Here is a 23000-nt window from a genome sequence, read left to right as displayed (position 1 = left end):
GTCTGTGCCACTGTTTCTACACAGTCATGTCCTTCCTTGCTGTTGTTAGGCTTCTGTTTGCAACTAAAGGCTGTTACTTCCATCTGCTCTGGGCAAAAATCTGCTTCTGAAAGACTCTTCTTGTCCTTTGGCAGCGTGCCACAGAAACGTTTCTTCACAAAAGCAGTAGCTGTCAGTTCTGGATTTTAGGGACTGCAGGATCACCTTCAACACGCAGCAGCACGCTGTTCAATTAGTTGTCATCAAGTCCCCCCCCGGAGATGAATTTTCTGGGCCTGGACACATACAGACAGCCTGCTGTTAATGCAAACTTTGAGCAGCCCAGTAAGTGGCAGTGCTATGAATCTTCTCCTTCCTTTGCTCTCTCTTTTAAGCAAGAACTACAGAAAGAGAAGTCATTCCTCTCCTGTAACCCACATATGTCACTGTGCTCTGCTGTTCACCCAACAAAAGATTTCCTTGCTCCTGTGCCCTTTGTAATCATTATTGACAGTGCAATTCTTCTGACCGTTGATCAGATTTGTAACTTGGGCATCACTTCCAGGTTGAACTTCGTTTTGAGTTCCTTCCATCTAACTACATTACTACATAACTACAACTTCCATTTAACTACACTTAAATCTTGCAGGTAATTTTTGCCTAACATTGAGAGGAAGTGAGCCTTCCTATCTGCTCACTCGAGCAAAAAGCTTGTTAAAGACAGATACAGCAATACCAGAAAAACAGTAAAACTTGCTGCTTTTGGATTTATTTTTTTTTTGTAAGAATCCTTATCTGTAATTACTGAATTACTGGTGTGCTAGAAGCCCGACTTACTGATCAAGACTCTGTTGCATTAAGAACTGTGTAAAAAGGACAGGATCACAGAAAAATGTTAAATCCATGTATACCGGGCAACAAGCAAACAGGAAGATGCAGAGACTCAAGAAGTCCTTATGGGTCAGCATGGGGGTGACAGTACTTACAACATACCTGTAGCAGAACTGTTTTAAGATCTTTGCTTGAAAGTTTTGAAAAGCAAAGTGTGTTCACTGTATACATGTTTATGGCACTCTTCTCCCATATGTGATGGCTGAATAGGAGGAAGCACCAGGCATGCTAGGAAGGTCCTTGAAAATGAAGACAAGGATATATTTCACGATAAAAAAGAGCAAAGAATAAATTGGGGTTCAAAGATAAGCTGATGGAGAGGAAACAAGAAACTAATGATCGACAGAAGTTGTAAGGATGCAACCTTTAGCTCAGCAAGTCTCTAAGATGCAGACTGGGGGAAGAAAGAGAGGAAGCCTCTAACTGTCTGGCTCTCTAGCTTGTGCACTGATTACCTCTGGGACTGCACAGATGATTTTGAGGAGTGTGGGATAAGGTAAATGTGACAAAGGTCTTGCAAGTAAAGTTAGGTAAATATTTTGGAAACTGCACTGAAATGTAATTGTCTATATATTATTTTCCTTAAGTACACCTAATGACCAAGGTCATCAGTATAGACGCTATATTTTTGCTATCAGGACAGAAGAGTGAAGGAAACTCAGCACCTCTTGCACTATAGCCCTTTATCCCTGGAAGGTCTCTTCCTTTGAAGCTGCTCACTTCATCTCAGCCTTTCTCAATAACTTTTGTCTGCTCATCTGAGAATCATTTGTGTTATCCTTAGCACAGGTTAGAAGTGGAGTTGCTGAGCTCTTGGTATTTTTGCAAGTTTGGAACTTTTCCTGTTTTGTAATAGAATAAAACCTGAGGGTTGGAATCTTTCTGCTAAAGGAAATACTGGAAACAGTTGTAATGGATCGTTTTTGGAGATATCATTTTCCAACTGCAAAATTCTCCCTCTCCCCAATATAGAATAAGTTTTGAAACAAACATCACTTACAGTGAAATTCCTTTCAGCTAACTCTTGTAATTTAAAAGATAGCCTATTCATCTAAAAGTCAATCTACTCATTCAGCTCTGGGTGACTGAATCCAGAGAGTGGTTCACTTCATCCCTTGAAAATAGATAGGCATTTACATTTTCTAAGATCAGATTGTAAGTCCTTTAAGATAAGACTTCAATTTTTCTTGACCTTGATATCAAAATGGTGGGTCATGTGTACTCCAAGGTATATCCTGGACTGCTAGACACCGATTGTGCACATTGAGGGATCTGTTGGCCTACATCATTGCCCCCTCAATTCTCATGTATCTAGATATTCCTTGGATTGAAAAGAGACTCTGGGGAGGAAAAGGAGCACAACCACCTGGCTTTCCCCCTAGTATACGATCAGGATAGAGAAAGAGTGTGTATCTGGGTCCAGATGCTCTTTAATCTATGACAAATTATACCAAAAACTTAATCTGTGACGTATCCTACCAAATACCCTCTTTTTATGATTGTTATGTGAAGGTGGTTGTATTTTTTGAGCTGTCAGACATGGTATGCAAATCTGCAACTATTTTACAAAGTAGGTCAGACAATCCAAGAGGGGGAAGAAGGTAATAGGATTGTGTTCAAAGGCCTTTGGCAGCCACTTCTGTCTAGTTCCTGTATCTTATAATAATCTCTTAAAATGTTATGAAGTTTTTTTCATATGTGTTTTCCCCATTTATTTCTTGAGAATACTTATATGTCTCTACTGAGTTGTTCATGGGTCTGTGTCTGGTTTACTCACGATTCTTCTCATTTTTAAAATGTTCACCAATATCTTTTTTTTTTTTTTTTTTTCCCAGGAAAATAGCAGTGTGCGCAATAATTTACAGGCATGGTAAACTTCAGAAAAGCTGCTCAGGTTTCTGAGCTCTCAGTTTTAATGCTGTCTGTCCCTTTAATGTCAGCTGAACACTTATTACTGATGAGAAGACAGCTGGTTGCTCAGACATGGATGTACAACATCTGCTGGCTGCTGTATAAGCACGAGACTCAGAACAGCTTCCACTTACTGTGCACCTGACTTTTTTGAAAATGGTCCAGTTTTTGTGTTTATGAACTGATTTTGTGTCTTTATTCATGGGAGGGCTTCTCCTCATCCTTTCTTTATCCATTCTTGAATCTGTGCCACATCATCTGAAAATAACGACTGAAGAACAGCTCTTGGTGTTTAGCTTTTACACGGTTCTTCAAATATTTCTTCAGTTAAAACAAAAAGAAATGATTTTTGGAGTGCCTGCAAGCCTGTGTGTCTCTTTGTCTCACAGGTGGCAGAAGTGAGAAAATAAAACACCCAAATTTTCACAAGCTTGGAGCTGTGGGCAAGGGGCAGCTGAAGAATCTCTGTAGGGGTGAGGAGTCTCTGGTTCCACAGCAGCTGACCTATGAGGTCTCTGAGAGGAAACAGATAAAGCCTGTGACTAGTAAGTGTGACAGACAGTTGAGTTAAAACAGCAGCACTGGAAAACACTCACTATAAAGAAATTTAAAGAGCATCTGGGTCTGTGATTGTAGTTAAGTGAGCATCCAGCTAGGAGAAACCTCTGTAACCAGCATTCAGAATGGTACCTGTCTTGCTGGAGGCTTTAAGCAGAAAGCCGTAAGACAGTCTGCAAGTACTGAAAATGCAAATGTACAGATGGTGGCTTTCTAATCCTGTGAATTGCTTTCTTTCCAACACACAGTACATGCATGTCATTCTGTGTTGGTGTGAATGTGCTCATGCAGTTTGCTAAAATCATCCTTTACATGAAAGGGAGAAACGGGGAGATGGGAACTCTACTTACCATCAACACAAAAGTAAGCGGGGATGTATTTCATTGCTTATTTCCATTCCATCTCAGTCACTTTACCATGACAGAACCTACATGGGCATATGCATTCACTAAGAGGGTGGTCGGGCACTGGGACAGGATCCCCAAGGCAGTGGTCATGGCACCGAGCCCACTGGAGTTCAAGGAGCATTTGGACAGCACTCTGAGACATAGGGCTTGATTTTTTTTGGTCCTGTGTGGAGCCAGGAGTTCGACTTGATGGTCCTTGTGGGTTCCTTCCAATCTGGGATACTGTGTGATTTTATGAGCTGTCTAACTTCAAGCATGCAAATAAATTTCCAGAGTGGGTGGGAAGGTGTTGATATGCTCAAAACTCAAGGTTAAGAATTTGTAGACCCAAAGTTGTCCTCCTAGGCAACTGCATATATACATGTTCAACAGTGTGTTCTTACCCCGAATTCTTGCAACCATGTTTTGTGTCATATCACTTGGATATCTCAGTTATGCTTAATAGCTATGGCTATGAATACTTCATGAATGTGTCTGTGCATGTTCTGGACTGAAGTTAGCTCCCTGGAGTGTGGGTGAGGTGAGCTTGCTGGAATAAGTACCGAGTACTATCAAGTGTTCAGTACAGGAAGAGCTTTGGTCTTGCTCCAAACCCATATGTAGTATTGCTGAAGAAGCAATACCTTTTGCAACTTTGTCAAGATGTAAGAAGATTTGATGCTTTTTAAGGAAAGAGGGAAACTGTTATTTAGGGTTTCAAAGGTCTGTACAAAAGAGATTTCTGTTCTTTGTTGAGGCTTTGCATATTGACCCCTTGTTGAACTATATTCTTTGGATCATTGCCTAAGCTCTTTCCAAGCAAAGTTCATGAACAGTGCCATGAAGTGTTGGCATTTTAGGTCTCTGACTCACCTGCACTGGACCAAATAGCTATGGTGATTTAGACTACAACCATTCAGCAGCTGTCTGCTCCTTCTCTACGCCGAGGAGAACAGAATTTCTTCTTCTGTCTGGGCTACTCTAGCCGATAGGTCACGTTGGCAAACCCAATTTATCCACATTTTAGCTACAATAAAGTCTGAACTGAAACACTTCACTTCAAGTATGTGCTTGATTATGCTGTTATTTCTCTGTGGCGGTGTGGATGGACAGGACATTTTTTTGCTGACTGTGGTGTCCTCGCCAAGTCCCTTCTCCACAGATGCCTTATGAGGAAATATGGACACAACAATCTACATTTTTGATTGTAGACACAATCAGACTTGAACTTACATCAAGTGTCTTTTCTTGTGTACATGCCCCAAACCTCTTGTGAGGTACATTTCTTATGGTTAAAGGTAAGAAGAGAACTCATTTGCTTTAATTTAGGTGTCAAAAAGTAAAGTTTTTAACCTCAGATTTTCATTGTAGGCTCCTTTTATAATCAATAATGACCAAGCAAATGTACCATCAAAGGTGATAGGTGTAATCCTAAAATGAAGGAATGAAGGCCTGTGAAAAGTTAGGCAATTGAGAGAAAAGTCCTCTGTTTCTTTCCATTATGTTTAAAGAGAACTAGCACAGTAGGGTACTAGCTCAGACTTTTGCTCTCAAAGGTTGGTGGCAATAATTTAATGTTTGCTGTACTGGACATACCTCTTTGCAGGCAACAGAAGTAGAATATGATTCTGAAGGCATACAAGTAAGTGTCAGAAGGACTTGGGATAGACATTTGCAGTAACCATCAGGACTGGATGGCTCTCATCAAGGAGTGGTAACAACTGACTTGTTATAAAATACCCGCAAGCGATCATCTCACATAGGCCATGCTGAGACGAAACCCTAGCCCTGCCTAACTGTAGCCCTAGAAATACCAGTTAAGTTATAGATGTTTTATCTTGGCATTATCCTGAACAGAAATACTGACACTCTATTTGCTCTAAAGAATTTCAAGAGAAATACCAGCCAATCTATTCTTATTACTGAGAATAATTATTAGCAAATATTGAGAATGATGAAATCTTTAGATGGTTATGATTTGAGGGCAAACGGACATCTTTCATGAGGATGAGTTCTGACTAATTTTGTGTCTTTTCTTTTGGTAATAAATGAATAAAAGAAGGGATGAAGAAAACCACGCAAATCATTTACTGGCTGAACTTTCACACAACAGTCTGTAAAGGAAACTTGAAAACCACGGGATGGGAGGAACAGTTCTGTCATTAATCAAAACCTGCAGGAGAAAGGAAGCAAGGGATAATAGTATCAGTCTGGAATGAGTTTAAATCTGAACTGTTCCAGTGAAGAGTACCTGGAAAAGTTTCAAGTGTACTGTCATCAAGCAGATTTAAAAAGAACTAGCCAAGTACCTTAAAAAAAACGTGTATATTTAATTAGCAAAATGTTATAGTTCTGAAACATTATTTCAGGTTGGAGATTAGCAACTATTTTTCTCAGATTTCACTTTACTAAGCTATGCTGCAAAATCTTCTGACAGTGTTGTGCTGTTCAAGTGTCTCTTAGAGTGAAGGAGGATCCAGTTTCTTCATTCAAATCCCTGGAATACATCCATTTGCTAAGTTGCAGGTTCTGCATTTTTTGGTGCCCATGGAGTAGGATGGGAGTGCAGCTGGTCACAGTTGCTCATGCTTTATACCTCTTGACATATAAGAGCCTGAAAAAAGGCGGTGAGCATGCCATCATGGGTATGCTGGCTTGAACATTTGGCCAATGGCATACAAAATGTAACCCCTAAGGTGCAACCCCAGCAAGTAAAACACACCATACTGCAATACTGCTACAGAGGAAAAAGAAAATAACCCTTAAGGTAACACTAAGCCATGGTAAAAATCTTATTCCAGCTTTAAAACTTTATCTGGATTTTTGCATAGGTTCACCATCCGCTTTTTTTTTTTTTTTTTTTTTTTTTAATGGACTGGTGGTAACAGAAGCTCAGCAGAACTGCACAGGGGATCTTATTCACTGAACAGTTGCACTGGCCAGGTGGTCCTGTGAGGTTGGCTGGGGACACAGAAGCTTCTTTTTACACTTTCTAGGAAGTGTCCGGATGCAATTAAGTGAGCCAGGAAAAAAATCTGTTCTTCATTCCTTGGAAAGCTGAGGGACTACGGAATAAATGCTTTGGGTTTTCCAGAACACATGCCTAAAACGGTTTGGTGGAGAAGCATGACCAAACACAGACAATCCAGTATTATGTGTTTGGAGGGGTCAGTGTAAGGGGGAACGATTCCTGTAATGTGGACACAACCTGAGGGTACTCGTTGTTGCCTTCTACACCTTGTGAAACCACGAAGAGGTGGGAGAGAGTCTGTCACCAGTAATCTTCCCACACCCTGCAGAAGCAGTTTCATTTACCTCTCCTCCAAACTGGCTACTGGGATTGAGTGGAGAAGGTCTCAGTGTGGGCTAACTTGTGCTAAAACTACTACATTGCTCCCAAAGATGAGAGCAGTTGGTCTAACTTGGTTTGACACGCTCTTAGCTTCACTTCAATCCCATTAAAGACAGGGTCTTTATCTTATCCATTCTTTTTACACATTTCCATTCTTCAAAACTTGGAAACAAACTGCAAGTAAAATTTAAGGAATATGATCATCATTTGTTTGTTTCAGCAAATCATGAGTTCGTGTGTTTCAGCAAATTTCACTAGAGATTGTGAAACAAAATTTTGAAGATCAGGACTGTATTATTCTCCTTATTGGAGACATGAACTGAGAGATGAAACGGTGAAGGAATATGAATAACAAAGAAGAAAGTCAATCCTAAGGTTTTGATCAGGCAGGCATATTCCCAATGAGTTAATGAAGACTTTGCAATAACCCTTTCTTATTTTTTATTTTTTTTTTTTGCCTTCAGCTCAAAATGCCAGCTGAATGAATCAAAATTAGGAGTGTTCAGCAGAGCAAAAAAAAAAATACTGCAGGGAACTGTTCCTGCTAAAATTAATAGAGATGTTCTGGAACCCACCCCACTCAGATGCATAAGCGAATCTGTAATTTCAGCTATCAAAAATTTGTTATATATGTAGCTCTGGGAGATTTAACAAACTGTTTGGAAGACGGACAAGTATAAGATAAATGAAAAACAAATTAAATATGTTAGTTACAATATCATTACTTCATTTTGCCTTCAGAAAGTGACATGTATGATTTGGCTGAGCAGACATACAACAGTTTCTTTTGATCAGTCTGAATTACAACACGTTTTGCCTGCTGCAGCTCTCTGCTACTCCTTTAGCAGCTCAGGTTGCACACAGTTTGATTAATGTACATGGTTTACATTGGGGTCATTTTTTCTGTTACAGCCCCACTCATGATTATGTAAAAAGAGATTATCTATTCTGGATCAGAATTCCCTTCTTAGAGAAACACACACACAGCCTTTTTTTTTTTTTTTTTTTTTTTTTTTTTTTCCTCCCCCCTGTATCTTTGCTCTACAGTTTTCAAAGAAAATAATTTTGAAGCTCATCACTTTTATTCTTCAATGAACATATGAATTTCTATTGGTCTAGGGATCAGGAAGACCAAAACTCCAAAACTCCAAATAACTAGAAATAATTATCCAGAGTCTCTTACAGAATACTGACTTGACAGCTATAAATTTGGCCTGATGGATCACGTTTTTAATAGAGTCTGTCTCATTAGCCTTACAAATCTGATGATCTAATTTTAGGTATCCAAGTAAAAACAGTTATCCTGAACTATTTAGTATTTTTTGTTTATCCTGAACTTGCTATTGATATATTAGAACGAGTGTAGTGGAGGGCCACAAGCATGATCAGGGGCTGAAGCACCTCTCCCATGAAGACAGGCTGAGGGAGCTGGGGTTGTTCAGCCTGGAGAAGAGAAGGCTCCGGGGAGACCTTACAGCAGCCTTCCAGTATCTAACAGGGGCTACAGGAAAGCTGGGGAGGGACTCTTGGTGAGGGATTGTAGTGATAGCACAAGGGGGAATGGCTTTAAACTGAAAGAAGCTAGGTTTAGATTAGATTTTAGGAGTAAATTCTTTACTGTGAGGGTGGTGAGGCACTGGCACAGGTTTCCCAGAGAAGCTGTGGATGCCCCAACCCTGGAGGTGTTCAAGGCCAGGCTGGATGGGGCTTTGGGCAACCTGGTCTGGTGGGAGGTGTCCCTGCTTATGGCAGGGGCTTGGATATAGGTGATCTTTAAGGTTCCTTCCAAACCAAACCATTTTGTGATTCTGAGATTTATTTTATTTTATTTTATTTTATTTTATTTTATTTTATTTTATTTTATTTTATTTTATTTTATTTTATTTTATTTTATTTTATTTTATTTTACTTATTGCAATTGGAGTATGTGCAGTTGATTGTCAGAATACAAACCAATGGGATATTATTGTGCTAATATATATACACCACTGCTAAAAGACATAGCCTGGCTCCAGGCTATAAAAAGTTCAATTATCCCATTTCAATATGGAAAAAAAAACAAATCTTGTTTTGTAACTTCCCAAAAGCTCATGCAAAATTTAATTTCATCCAGACTTCAGAGATGTTTTGATCGTCACATAGATGTAACTCTACTGGCTTCAAAACACCCCACATAAAAGTTACTTAACTTTCAGAATTTCTGTAGTTGCATTGAAATTATTCAGGTTGTATAAGCATTTACAGTACTGAAAATGGTGTCAGACTCCATCTGCTTGAAAGTAAGTCAACTTTTCAGCTAGTCACTTTATTTCTTTATTTCTAATGTCTTATAAGAGAGCACTGTATTACTATTACAAAGAAGTCTTGAGCCTGTGTTCAGTTAAATCCAGCCTTCTGGCTACATCCGAACCTCAAGTAAAGCAAAGTATCTGATTAAGAATCTCCTTTCTCTAATATTTCCAGTTATTTCCTTGAATGTCTTAAGACTGTTTGGAAAGCAATGATTTTTCCTGTCCTGCACTTTAAAGCAGCAGCAGTAAAAGTGGCTCTTCTTTTTAATAACCCCTTTACATGCAGTGTCACTGATAAATCAAAAAGAAGATGCCTCACTGCTGGGAAAAGCATTTCAAACTAACCGCAGATAACAGAGTAATGCTCACTTTGCAAGTGCTGCTCCCATGCCCAGAGCTGGCAGAGCCCTGGAGCAGCTGTGGAGAAGTTTTTACTCAGCCAGAGTAACATACACCATTAAAATACGTTTGAGAAACCACACATGACCATTAAACTTAATTAAAGATGGGGGGAAAAAAAACACCTAAAACTCCCAGCACCACAGTTTGCGTCAAAGGAGATCTGGAGCTTATTTTTGCTTCCAATTGCTCTTTCTTTATTTTGACTTTTGCCATGCAAGTTACGCATTCTGGTTTGGGTTAAGACACAAGGATATTTCGACCATGGCTAACTCAGAATTATTTATATGCTTACTTAACATGCAGATGGCAGTATTTTTTTCATGCTGTCAGAGTACTTGATCCAGTCAGAAGGTAATTTCCTAGGTAGGTGAGGAAACAAAAAGTATGGGCATTTTGTTACTCCATATACACTGATAGCGTGCATGAATATAAATCACAATTTGGGAATGGGGGATGTAGAGGTGAATAAAAAACACTGATTGCTGGCAGAATATCTGGGAGCTCATGATGCCTTTTGGTCCCAGCAGCCTATTTCAGGATGCCTGCCCATTCCCACAGGCTGCATAGGGTAACAATGCAGGGGAATAGGGCAGAGTTCCTCTTCCCAAAGCCACAAACACTGCCAGAAGTGAGGAACAGTGTGTGCTTTAAAGGAAATTACTCGTTTTCACATCTTTACGGGATGCTGTCAGTCTCTATGCTTGTCAGAAACAAATAGCAAACAGGTTTCCCAGAAAAGCGAGTGTGATCTTAACAGTGTCTGACTGCACATGTGAACATTTTCTGAGTGCAATGACATTTCTATTGCTTTTTTATGTAAAGTATCCCCGGGAAGAGTACTCCGTAACAGAGAACTTGCTGTAAAAGCAAGGCAAAAAAAGACTGAAGGATGGAAATCCTCTCATTGCAGTGCCATAAGCACGGAGGTGGCTGTTGGCATCCTGCATGAAACCCAAGGGATCTTGCACTCGGCGCTCTTCAGTGTGGCATCCATTTAGAAGGGGTGTAAAGAGGGGTCTCACGCTGGTCCCCAAATCCCAAAAACCAACAGTCCTTGTGCTGTCATGACAACCACAAGCCTGTGGTGGCTGCCTCCGGATGCTTGTGCACACACCTGAGCTGCTGGCAGTGGGGTCTGGGACTGATCCTTTAGCATTAGCTGAACAGAGCTTCTTCCAGTTCAGAGGCCACGAGAAGTCATTTCCACTGGGCTGGTTATTCCTATTGCTGCCTTAATGGTACTTTTCTGATTAATGGTACCAGGCTATTCTGGGAAATAATGAATCAAATGACCTTTTTATCTATGGTCTAAAAAACCCTACGCCCTTCTTTGTTTCCCAATTTGGCAGTGGCCCCTAAACCTTTTCCTTCCTAAGTTCATGGCCATTTGTGATTATTACAGTGGTCGACTCTGGCCTGTGACAGGGAACAAGAGCAGCAATATCTAGAGCATGTCACCATCTCAGCATAGTGTGACAGCAATACAAATGGTTTGTGGGCTCTTGCTGTGACTATCCAGGGGAAAAAGCTCTCCATCTCCACCACAGTACCCTCAAAGGTCTTATCAGCAGAGCTTTTACCGAGGATGGACAACCTGAGCAATCTCAATCATAAATCTTCATTATTTCTTGCTGTGATAAGCTTTCTCTTTAATTCATGGATGGGGTCATTCATATTCAGAGTGGTGGTAGCAGAGCTGTACCCAAATAGGATACAAGCTGGTCCCTACTTGCCATGGTGTTCCTGCAGCTCCATGATGCTGTTGTTGGGTTGGATGAGGGGGGTTAAAATACCCAATACTTAGAGGCAGCCAGTCTCCTGGGCCCTTGGAGCCAGGGGGCTTCCCAAGCTTCGAGCCCTGTGCCTGTGGGGCTAGCCACCTCTCCTCTTGGGTCATGGCACATGCTTTTCCCTTAACTGAATGGCTAGCTAGCAGTCATGGGCTTTTCGGAGGTCAGATCTGACTCTGTAGGTTTGCATCCAGCGGTGGGTCTGTCCCACTTCTCCTCACTCGCTTTCCTGTTAGCTCAGCACTCCAAGCACACAAGCTTGCAGGCGTGGAGGAAAGCTCTTCAGCCTCCAGGCTGGATTCCATCAAAGTGAGACAAACGGGCTTATTGTGAGGGCCCTGCACAAGGTCACAGGTGCGCCATGAATTTCCCTAAAGCCATTTATATTTGGTGTCATGCTTAAAAGTGAGTCTACAAAAGTGCATCAGAAAAGTGTGGGCAGCTTGGCTGTCCCCCATTGTACCACCGAGAACCATTGGGATTCTGAAGGCAGTTTATTGGCACACTCAAATGAGTGAGCAATAAATAAAACACTTGTTCCAGGTGACCCCAGCAAAAACACACATGAATCATGCTGCTGAGCAGATAGATGTCCAGTGAACACACCTATGGACCTTCTCCTCTGCATTCACTCACACTCAGCCCTTTGGCCTGTCTAATTTGCTCCAGGCTCAAGGGGAACTTGTCTTGATTCCGCTGGTACATCTGCTTTGAATTCAGGAAACCTGCACTCATAATAAAAACAAGGCTGGAAAGAAGGAAGGGTCCAGCAGAGCAGAGCCCCGGAACATCAAACAGAGCATCCCGCGCTGCGACCCCCGCGGGACGCTGCCGGAGGAGCAAGCCCTCGATTATTAATTAAGAATTACCGATAACGAACCAAAAAAGCCTGAACACTGCCTTGGCAGGAGCGCAGGAGCCCATAGGAGAATGCCTGCTGCCACCTCGCGGTGCCTGGGCTGGAACAGCAGCTCAGCCCCGCTCCTGCTCCTGCGGAAAGCCCCCAAGAGAAATCCCAACAACCCCGGAGGGCAGGGACCCAGGGCTTCGGTTTTTATTACAACGCGTCCTTATGCTGCTTCCCCTGACATCAACTGCCCAGGTGCCCTCATGGCCAGCAGTAGTCACCTCCAGAAATCATCTTTTAAACTTATCTGTGACCACACATGCCCCAAGTATTCATTTAACATGTTTTATCCTATGTTGTAACACAGATACACATGTAAAGCAGATAACACATACTACGTGTTTGACAGAGGTGATTTTTAAAAAATGATGTCTAAGAGAAGTGGTTATCACTTTTTTGTCTTTGTAGGAGCTTGTTTCAGAAGTAATTCCCCCAGTGTAGGCTGTGCCAGTACTGCTGGTGTTTCTGTACTACATGGTGTCACCTGCAGTCTTGATTTCCCTACTTGTCCAGATAAAGGCACCCGTCCAGGTTTGCTGTGGAAAACCTTTGCTTTGTGGTCCTCCTGTCTGAACATCAAGTTTTCTTATACATGGAAAAAAGGACAGAAAAGGGGCACATATGGTGTTTCAAGCTTGAAATCAGGACAAGAAATCTTAAGCATCCAAATTCGGCAATAGCGAGATGCTCCCATGCCCCATAACGCAGCCATATTCTCAATGTCCACCTGTGCTTGGACCAGTTTGTGTTTCAGGACATGACAAGACAAATTCACAAAACCCCCATGTAAAGTCCCCCATGTGTGGGACTATGCACCAATTTATGTTGCAAAGGGCAGCCACTACAAATCCCTTAGAAGTGCAGAAAGAGCATTTCACATCACCACCGAGGACGTAAGGGTCACAGTCACCAGACTCCCATGACTTTGGACAAAACCCTGTGTGTGAATTGTAAGCCATCTACCAGGGGTGGCATGTGTGAGTGGAGAGCTCATGCTTTCAGCTTCTGATAAAAAAATGTTCTTAGTCAGAGGGAGGAAGTTGATGCAACACATTGAAATCCTCACTTTCTTAGCCAAAATAGAAACGCCTCTATGGGTATGCCTACATTGCAGCCAAATTCACGACTGCAGCTCCAAGTAGTTCAGACTATCATAATTGCCACCCACAGACTTCTGCTAGCAGTAGTAAGGGGTAAAGATATATTGCCTCAGCTTTCCTCTCTCTGACATAATTTGGGTCACATGGAAAGCATTTTTTCCTTCTTCTCACTTACTGGAAAAGGTGTAAAGGAAATGACCTGGAACATTCAACCCTGAAACTACAGTATCATGTGCAAATTTTTATCTCATTCCAAATTAATATCTTGCTGTGCATTTTAAACAAAAACATCTGGGAGTTCAGAAGTGAAACACACACTCTCAAAGGAAAAAATGCACAACAGAAATTAATAAAACCCCTACTATATTCGCCTGGCTTGGCCCCTGATTTATCCTGTATTTTTGATAACCTCATATAGCCAATCTTATTAAAGTCATTCAAAAACATTCAAAAATTTAGGCAGCCTGGTTCACGCTGGTACCTATGGTACAGGACCCTTTGTGGGACAGTTTCCATTGTGAGGAAGGCTAGAAAGATGTTCTGTTAATTTGGATAGACATTATCAAAACTGAAGGCTAGACTGTTACTCCCTCAGTACACACTGTTGAACAGTTACTTCTACCACTACATTTGTGACTATATTATATTAATGCAGTTAACATGCACAAACAGTCTATGGATAATGAAGAGGCTATTTTATATATGTATATATATATATATATATATATATATATATATATATATATATATATATCTGCTATCAGAAACTTAGTTTGTCAAGGTCACAAGTGATTTTGCTTCAAGGCAATAGCTGATCTCAGACTGACCATACCAGCTTCCATCTACTGGTTAATAGTTAATAGTTCATTTCAAGTGCCAGATGAATTCTGGGTCAGAACGCCTGAAAACATCTGAAGGCTCAGAGTTAATGTTTATTTTAGCAGAGTGAAAATATGAGCCACTTATTTCTGTAGCCTCTTGTGATTTGATTTTATTTCCAGTGTGAAACAAGTGGGGCACAAGCAGCCACCTGCCTTGCCAGGGAGACCTAATAAAAGAGCTGAACAGAAAAACCTCTCAGAAATAGAAGACCAGGTGGGAGGAAGCTACAAAGACCAGAACAACAAGTTACTACTGCTATCACACAGTTTAGGATATAAAAGACCAAGAGCATTAATTCACTCTCTGACATTCTAGCATTGTTCCCTACTGTTTATTATTATTATTATTATTATTATTATTATTATTATTATTATTATTTTCATTTCTAGTTTTAAAGGAGAGTTTAAGGTCTCTCCAAACTGGAATGGTACTCCACTGATTCAGTTGTTGGCCCTCCTGCTGAAAGACTTGGAGGTATTGCTTCTTTAGCTATCTCCCCCAGAGAAAGTGGGCAAACATCTACCCTCATGCAAGTTTTTGCAGGACCTGTTCAATTCTATCATTCTTAAATATTATCTCTACAATTCTTTGCTTAATTCTGCTGTATATTATTCTACTTTCATAAATCTACACTGCTTAATTTATTCTTTGCTTTCACCTATCTGGATCAAGTAATCATAAGTTTTATGACCCTTCCAGCTGATAACTGAGAAGCAAGAGAGCTTCTCCGTTACCAGATTGCTATTCAAAAACTCAAAAAATAAAGCTTTTGACAGCTGGTAGCAATCAAGTGGCTCTAGTCTGTACTAGAGATGAGCTAGTTCAGAATCCAGGAGCCCTCTGTAGCTCCCTTCTACAGTCACCTCCTACCCTGATCACACCACCAAATCTCAGTGTCCCACAGAAGGGGCCAATCAGTGCTCATTTCCACCTCCTGACATGCCAGATTTTAGGTTGATGCTTTAAGACAAGCTGACCCAAACTTCAGGTTGTGTTTATATATAACTGCAGAGGTTTAGGGGCTGCTTCATAAAACCTTTCCTTTCCCAGAGGTGAGGATGATTCAAGTTCGAATGTGGGTGAAAATATAATGTGTATACAGATTCTCTTGCCTGGTATGTCTGAGAATCAGGGGTTTGGGGACTTTCTGATTTCCATTACTTACTTTGTCTAACCTTTTTTAAACCTTTGGCTTCCACAAGGCAAGCAGTTCCGCAATGTAATTATGCACTGAGAAAAAACAACTACTTCCTTCTGTTTTAAACCTTCTACATCATGCCCTCAGTAGTGCTAGCTCCCAAGTAGTGTTTTTTTTCACCCTTTATATTGGCAATTTTAAGAGTGGAGGTAGTGAGATAAGTGTTTTACCTGGAGAACAAATTCACTTCCATTCCCTGGACTGCCTAACTTTTTTTCCAGTTTAAATAGACCTTGAGTTTCAAGTTGTCACGGTTCTTGTGACAAGAAAGGTTTATTACAAATCTTTCATGATCACAAAATGTACTTAGAATGAATATAAGTACATTGTGAAATTGCACGCCATATCCATCCAAACACAGACTTTGACCTAAAGCTTGCTGAAACTGATGGATTTTGTTCTTACCAGCTCTGAAGAACACAGCCAACAAGTGTTCTTTGTGATTTCTCCATTTGTGCAGTTTTTTTTTCCTTTTGTTATTATCCATTTTCTGCTTGTCTAAGAGTTAGCTAATGCATAACCCTAATAAAAACCTCAGAATTTGAAATCAAGGACATCCTTCCTCAGTGAGTAATTTTAGCATATGCTTTTAATGTTTGTATGCGTTTGCTTAGATATGCTTTTAACTGTTAACAGTATTCTTAAGAGCAGAGAAAATACTTCTGACCAGCTGACTCTTAACATGCTATGAAATCAGGTCCCAGCTTGACACAGAGAATGGAAATCCTTTTCTATATTCACTGATGTCTTTCATCCACTGTGGATATTCCTAGTTATTTTTCTTTTACCCATTTCCATTCCTACTTTCCATGCACATATTCTACAGTGAAGCTTTCATTTTACGCTGTGTATCCTCTCTCTTCACTTTTGGATAAAACCTCTTTTGTTTCACCTTTTAATTTCAATTATTTCTTCCATTCAGTTTCATCTGTCTACATTAAATTAATTTTCTCCTTTCTCCTTTTTCTGATTTAAGAATAGCAATCTTGCTATGCTATTTTATAGTAATCTCCTCTGAGCTTTACAGAATTACAAGCATCTTTATTGGAACTAAATAGGAACGGGCTCACTCCAATAATAATATCTTCCATTAACATCTCCAATATGTGCTAGAAGTGTTCTTTACTTTTTGTTATTTTTACTCTTTAAACAGACCAGCTTTGACACAAGCAGGTGTTTGAAGTCAATTAGATTATATCATATTAAATTTGGAATGAGTTCCACCCAGAACTTCTGCTTAAATTAGGGATTTAATTTAAATATCAACACGCATAACAATTTCTGCAATTTCCTTTCACTTGTAGAAGTACATAAAAAGATGTTTTCTTAAAAAAAAAGTTAAAAGGATCCACATAATTCGCTGTCTATGAAAAATTATCTCTTAACGGAGTGTAACTTTTTCCTCAAGCATTTTGCTTCTTAATCCCCCCCTCCCTTCCTTCTTCCACTCAATTTTTGGACCCAAAATTTTGTGTCCCAATGGACCCAACTTTTCCCTCTGAGTTGAGTTACTTTCCCTGGGTGTGAAGGGAGGTTGGGATACCTTATACTCAAAAGCTTCTGGAACCGATCAATGACGTCAGGTGAAATATGGAACTGATTTACTCCCATAAGCCATTTTAGCAACATTGCAGTGAAGTTGGCATAGGTGTAAACTAGCACAGAACATATGGCCACAATTCTGCAGTGCTCTAAAAATGAAAATGTCATGAAAATACTGTGTTTTACTAATAATTAAAGAGCCAAAGAAAAGCAAAGTGCAATTATGTTTACTTCCCAATTGGCATTTCTCGCACATGGAAAAATAGCAAGCAAACAATTTTTCAAATCAGACTTTCAGCTCTGAAGCCCGAAGAGGAAGTACCAAAGCAATTGCTTCAGCAACTTGCTTGTATAAATGAAATCGCCAGCAACAAGTTTCATTTCTAGGTAATTTCCCAGGCTCCCAAGAAACACAGCAGAATCTACAGTCTGGAAAGATGTCAAAACAGTAGCATGCAATTCATTGCAGCTCAGAAACAAAGTGCCAAAAAATACACTGCATGAGCAATCATCATTTGTATCAAATTTTCCCATAGCAGAACTACATAGAGGATAATTGTATTATAACAGCAGAAAAAAATTTAAAAAAAATTCTGTGTCAGCTGCAAACAGTAGGCACTGTTTGTCAGAGGAGATTTTAAATTTTTTTGCTCTTGAATTTAGAGCAGGAATATATCTAGATAATTAGATGGGAGGGTATTTCTTCTGAGGTGGCCGAAGGTCTAATTCCATCACACTTATTTATATCTTTGCTATGAATAGTTCCATTGATCTCAATAAGATTTCCAGTGGGGTCCTCAAGGTGAGTGATGATGGAAAATACGGCTATAGAAAAGAAAGGGCAAAAGCAAAATATTACAGTTTTATAAGACGCATTAACAGCAAATTCATACACGCTGAAATTGAAAATGCTCTAAAGGCTGACACGGAAAGGAATTAAAAAAAAAAAAGGGATGTAAAGGGATGCACTCAGGAGTGGTGCATTTTATGGTAATTATAAATACACAGTTAAAGACACAGAAGACTAGGAAAAACTGAATGAGCTTTTATCTTTATAAAAGTTCTCTACAGGGTTTTACAGGGTTACAAAGGTAATGGTGTTTATATGCTTATGCCTTGTTTGAAACTATTTTAATAAACCTTAAAGTTGTTTCAGTAGGCTTTAGTGCAAATATATATTGTCTGTATAGTGAAAGTCCAACAAACTAGGTATTAATCCAATTATATTTACATATTCAAAATCCCACTTTGATCATTCCTCTTTCTCCTAATCTCCTATTTCTTCACACATACAGCTAAATCATTAATCTCTTTATACTTCTCACTACATTCATATTTCCTTTCTAAAAAAATCCTATTATTCGCCAAGACCTGGTGCATTCCTAACCCAAAGGCCAGACCTAGGTGGATGAGGCACAAACCCATGAATGGCTTCCCTGATTTTAGGAGAAAGCATTGCCACAAATTTAATTTCACAGTGATCTCTTTACACTTTGACGGTTACCACATTATCTTTCTATGTAAAAAGAGGGCGGCTGTTCTTTCCTGCCAGATTCAATCACATCCTTTAGACCTTTAGCAAGTGCCCAGAGGAGAAGTCACAATTACTGCCACATACTGCCCCTCTGGGCTGGGAGGGGTTCAAAGAGGAAGGAAAAAAGGGATCACAGTGACTCCTCCAGCCCAGGGGTGAAAAAACAGTGTTAGCAACACGGCTAGAGGCAGGACAAAGCCTAACTGCTGACTGGAGCTGGGTTTGCCCTGAGGCTTAGACCATGACTGCCTTCAGTGGTCTTTTCAGCCCGATCAGAGCAGTACTGACAAGCCTGGCACCATGTGAATTCTTCATAGGGAAGCGTGGTGGCTGTGGCTCAGAACATAAAGGAATGAATTAAAATTGGGGTAAAACAATAATATGTGTAATAAGCATAATATGACGGCATTGCAAATAAAAATAAAGCTTTTCCGAGTGCTGCAAACCTGGATTGTGGAAATAACTTCACATTCAAAGGCCACAAGCTGTATTCATTTGGGCTCATGTGTCACTATTAGTCACTGGGCTTGTGCCATCTGATTCTGCCAGGCCTGCACTCAGCTTCATGTCAGCATGCTGCCTATGGGACTTCACATACATACACCTTAGACCTTTTTATCATGAACAATATACAATAATCTTCAAGGCTTTATAGCCACTAGAGCAAATTCTGTTTTATTGTCAGCAAACTTGATTGCTTGTATGATGCCGGAAAGAGTAAAAACCTAATAAATCTTTTTATAGGCCATAATTCTGTAGCTTCTCATCGGCATATGGACATCCACACGCAGTGCCTTGTTAAATTCTAGAAGAATAATACAATAAGGTAGGCTTGGATTGTTATGTGTTGATGGAGTCTGATTAGACTTTAATGTTGCAGTCAGAAAACAGAAATCTAAGGAAAGTTTGGACCTAGTGCTTAGGGACACGGTTTAGTGGGTGACTTTGGTAGTGGGCTTATGGTTGAACCAGATGATCTTGGAGGTCTTTTTCAACCTTAATGATTCTGTGATTCTATGCCAAGCTTACATGATGTACACTTACCTGAAGTGCTTGTTTTGTGGTTACTTTGAATCATGGTTTCTTACTTTCTGACTGAGGCCCTGATTCTCTATTGCCATGTGGTTAGGTGGGTGCACCCCTGATTTGGTGAGCCTGCTGAAATTCAGGAAAAAGGTTCTTCCACTCTTTCATTTACAGACTGGCTATTAACATCTTTTTATAGTATGTATAGCAGAAAGTGTAGAAAAACTAGTAGTTAATTCCCGAGGTAGCACATATCAATGTATCTATGTGATTTTGGTGAGACAGAAGGATTAGTAAAGAGACAATTTGGCAGGGTGGTGGAGTGGCGACAGCAGCCCAGCTTCCTTCACCCTGTGCCAGCTGCTGATTGTTCACAGACTCATACTCCTTGCTGAAGGAACCTGATCTGAGTCCTCAGCTCACAGGCTAGAGACTAAGGTGAAACTGATTTTCACAGAAAGCCTGGGTGGGGAGTTCCTCCTGGGCCCCTCTTTCTGTCTTCATCTCTTGCATCTGTGCCTCGAGGAAGTTTACTGCATCTCAGTGACTCTATCTACAGCTGAAGCTGCCTCATGCTTTTTATTCAAGACTTTCTTTTCATATGCCTGTAGCACAGGCAAATTGTCATCATTCAAGTCAGGCTTTTCCATGACGAGGATGTCTCAGGCTGGTTGACTCACCTGCCTCATTTTCAGGGCGCTGTGATTCAGACACCCACCAGGCAGAAGTAATACAGCAATACGCTCGTTCCATTGCTGTGACAGAAAACTGTCCTGCAGCTGAGGTGCTCTAAGGGCTGCGTGGTTTGGAGAAGGGCCAAGAACAGGGCCACCTTATGAGCTGCCAGGCCAAAGGGACCTCAAGCTTGTCGGTCCTGAATTGGGGCTGCCTCATCAGCCTCCTCCACACTGCCTCGGTGCCAACCTCCTGCAGATCATGAAAACAGCAGAAAAATGCTCACTTTCATTTCTGAGTTGTTTTTTATATCAGCTCCTCAAGCTCAGTTGCTCTGAGGAAGGGTAAAATGGAAGCCAGAACCAGCACAAGGAAGGAAAAGGGAAAAGGTGAGGGAGGCGGAAAAGGGACTGACTCTTGATTTGAAGTGCAGAGCAATTTTCCTTGATTAGGGAACCTAAGCTGTGGGCTGATCTGTGAGGTGAAGAGCAAGAATCTAGTCTATTTAGGATAAATACACATGCAGAGTAATGCAATGAATAGTACTCTTAGGCTTTGCAGAGAGTGCCCTGAGAGAGAGCTGTAGTTAGGGCTGCCCAGGAGATGAGGAGTGTGAATGTCCCTGTTTAATGAGCATGCACACTCATTTGTTCCTTTTGAAAAACTAAGTCATAAAGGAAGGCATTAAGCACAAACAAAGCCAGATATTGCCATGCTTCAAAAACTGCTAGCTGCTCACAGCTCTTGCAGTGACCTCACATCTCTCAAAGATGTGCAATTCATAAACCACTGGAGAACCAGCACGTTTTGAAGATGAAGAGTAAGCCTTCCTTATTGCCCTTCTCTTGTGTTCTTAAGACACTGGATAACTGAGGTACACACCCCTATTGTATGGATTTGTCTGTTTAAAGAGCAGCGTGTTTCTGTCAGCAGTTTGTACCTCTTTTGTCATCGAAAACGGCCCCGTTCAGTTCCCCCCCCCCGTGATGTTTCCATGAGGCACTCTCTCTGGTGGCAGGTATTCAACATCCCAGAAGACAGAGACACTGTGAGAGGAGGAAAAAGAGACACAGGTGCTGACATCACTTGCTCGGTTTGTCCCTAAAAGAAGGTCAGCTCAGCAAAAATCAACCCTGTTCTGTGACAAACATTTCAACCCACGTGAACTTAAAAAATAGTGGCGGCCCCGAGGCTAAATGAGGCCCATGGGCAGGACAATGTATATAAATACCTAGGGAAGGCTGGCAAGGGAACAACTAAACAAGCTCTAATTTTCTCCTACAAAATTAGGCAGGTTTCATACCACGGGAGACTAGAAAGATTGAGTTACCCTGACGCCAGTACCGTCATTATTGGCTCAGCTTTTTTGGCTGGCGTACAAGGCTGACGTTCCTGCTCTTGAGGGGATTTTACTGTAGCACAGAAATTGGTGGGAAACTTCAGTGTGTCAGCCACCTCTGTAAGCTGGTCCAAACTTCCGAATTCCAGGACATCTGGAGACCGACCACGGTGGCCATGTCAATGCTCTGTCAGGAAGGCTAATGAGCAACCTCACTGTAATTAAATGGTGTCCTCAGGTGCTCTAAAATTAAAAACAAAACAAACCCCAGACAACGTGTACAGCCTGCATACATGTGCTATTATCCAAACCGTAACGTATTCCATATGCCTTCCTATCAAGTAACTTCCTACCTTCTTCAAGCCCACACTCACTACCTTGGGGACCTCCCAATAAAATGCAGTGATTTGGGGAAACGATCTTGCAATAGGCCTACACATCTTAGGGCCAGAGAGCAAATTACAGGCTCCTAATGTTTTCCCAAATATCTTCACATATGCTCTGTTATTATCTATATTGCACTACAGTGTATCATGACCTATTTGACATTAACAACATACGACATAAATTGCCCGCGGAGGACTGGAGAGCGTTTGTACAAAGCGATGTTGGCAGTCACAGCCACATGCACTGCACAGTGCCCGGTGGATCTGTTCTCCTGAGGTCGATGGAAACTCAGGCTGCTAAGGTCTTCACAACCTTCAGTCCTCTGCTTACCTCAGGAGCCCTTCTGCATACCAGGAGCCTGGCCACATTACCAACTATTTTTCCAAAATCCTCCCAAGGGTCTGAAACAACATGCAGTATTCTCTGATCCTATTTGCATCCCATTGTTAGCCTGAAATGCTCATGCTGAAAAGTGGAGGGTCACAGGTATCTCTTTCAAGCAACTGTGGTAAACATCCATTAAGGGCATCACATTCTCTTTTATAGCACATTAATTAACAAAACCTAAATTCCTAGTTGCTCTTTCACCCTGTTATTGCATGTTCTCTGCAATTTTCCTAACTTTCCTGCATCACTGTTAGAAGCTGTTCATACCTGTTTCGGACACCGAAAAGAGCTACATTTCAGCAGCACATCAGTAGTAACTCAAGCACAGCAGAACCTTGGTAAAGTACAGAAATCATTGTTTTAAGTGCTGTAAATCAATAATCATACTTAAGCATTTAGGACTTTTTTTTATTACGCAGACAGCAAATCCACGTGTGAGGTAGGAGTATATATACTGAGGACC

The sequence above is a fragment of the Aythya fuligula genome, chromosome 1 (genome assembly GCF_009819795.1).
Source record: "Aythya fuligula isolate bAytFul2 chromosome 1, bAytFul2.pri, whole genome shotgun sequence".
In the NCBI taxonomy this organism is placed as follows: Eukaryota; Metazoa; Chordata; class Aves; order Anseriformes; family Anatidae; genus Aythya; species Aythya fuligula.
The sequence above is the reverse complement of the archived record's forward strand: the minus strand, read 5'-3'. Positions refer to the sequence as shown.